This window comes from Pteropus alecto, unplaced genomic scaffold (assembly GCF_000325575.1).
Source record: "Pteropus alecto unplaced genomic scaffold, ASM32557v1 scaffold20, whole genome shotgun sequence".
NCBI classification, from domain to species: Eukaryota; Metazoa; Chordata; class Mammalia; order Chiroptera; family Pteropodidae; genus Pteropus; species Pteropus alecto.
The window spans coordinates 28,831,655-28,832,935 of NW_006436298.1; the positions used below are offsets into that span (position 1 = coordinate 28,831,655).

Below are 1,281 nucleotides of genomic sequence, written 5' to 3' on the forward strand. Positions count from 1 at the left end.
ATAAATAGAGCAGAGCCTGGAGGCACACTTTGCCCCATCCATACTTTTGCACACTTACTTTTGTTTTTCTTTTTATCCAAGAAAAGCAAGGCGTATCTATTCAGAAGAGCTTTTTGTTAATTTATATGCCAGCACCGTAGATGGGCTAATTGAGGGTGATTTTCGAAGTAAAACCATTATATATAGACTATATAGACTACAAAAGTGCTTTATAAAATAGTGGATACAATGTGAGTTTTCACTAGTGTGGTAGGACGTGGCCACTGTTGTTTGCAAAGCCCCGAGCCTAGAAATGTATGTGTGTGGCAATTCCTATGTAATGTGTAAAACCTGTTAAGTTGAAGAATTCAAGGCCATGTGGCATCGTTATAAATCTAATACCAGGAAGACAGAAGCAAGATGTCTGAAACATGCAATTCCAGGGTAGTTTTATTGTCATAAACAGTAGCCATGTGATCTGGCTTCTGAATAAAAATACCGAGGACGTCTACAGGCATGCCACCCTGAACAAGCCCGATCCTGTCTGATCTCGGAAGCTAAGCAGGGTCGGGCCTGGTTAGTACTTGGATGGGAGACCACCTAAAAAGACCAGGTACTGTAGGCGTAAAAAATAAAAAAAAAATATATGAGATTGTAAACTGACAAGGTCCTTGCAATCCTTGAGGTCAACCAAGGGTTGCCTTGCCTGAAAAAAAAAAAAAAGTATCGAGGGCAAGTTAACTCGAGAGTTCTTCTGACTTGGTGTTATGCTCACACTGAGTATGAATCATGAAACCAGATTTCCTCAGGAGGTTAAAGAAGTCACAGGAGAGCATTCACTACTTTACTATTGTTGCTATCATGATGAATAAATATCTAAATATCTGATTTTTTGTTGACCCATTTATTTCCTGAAAGTTATTAGGCAGAATAAGAAAAACTACTTTATTATAACTAAAATAACAAAACCCAGACTCCCAAGTCTTGTTACTAGTGCTGTGAAAATAAATTTTCTCAAAAAGCATACAGTGTTTTCACTTTCACAGCATCCTTCTTTTTTCGTCTGTTAGGTAGACTTGCCGCCATTATAATCACACTCTGAGCATTCAAAGTTAGATGAAAAGCATTATGGAATTGCAAACACACAGTAATGAGTACTATTTTTTACTTTAAAGAGAGAATGTTACTTCTCTTTAATGTGACGTCCTATTATATTCCTCTTAGATCTTTCCCAGTGCGATTATAATGCATTTCTTGAAAAAAATTTTACCTTTGATACATTTAAAAAATCTTAGAATAACA

The 1,281-nt window shown here is 36.6% G+C and overlaps 1 pseudogene; it reads left to right on the forward strand.

Annotated features, from left to right (window-relative positions):
• The first annotated feature begins 485 nt into the window (after positions 1-485).
• LOC112480688 lies at positions 486-604 on the forward strand (annotated as a pseudogene).
• The last annotated feature ends 677 nt before the right edge of the window (positions 605-1,281 follow it).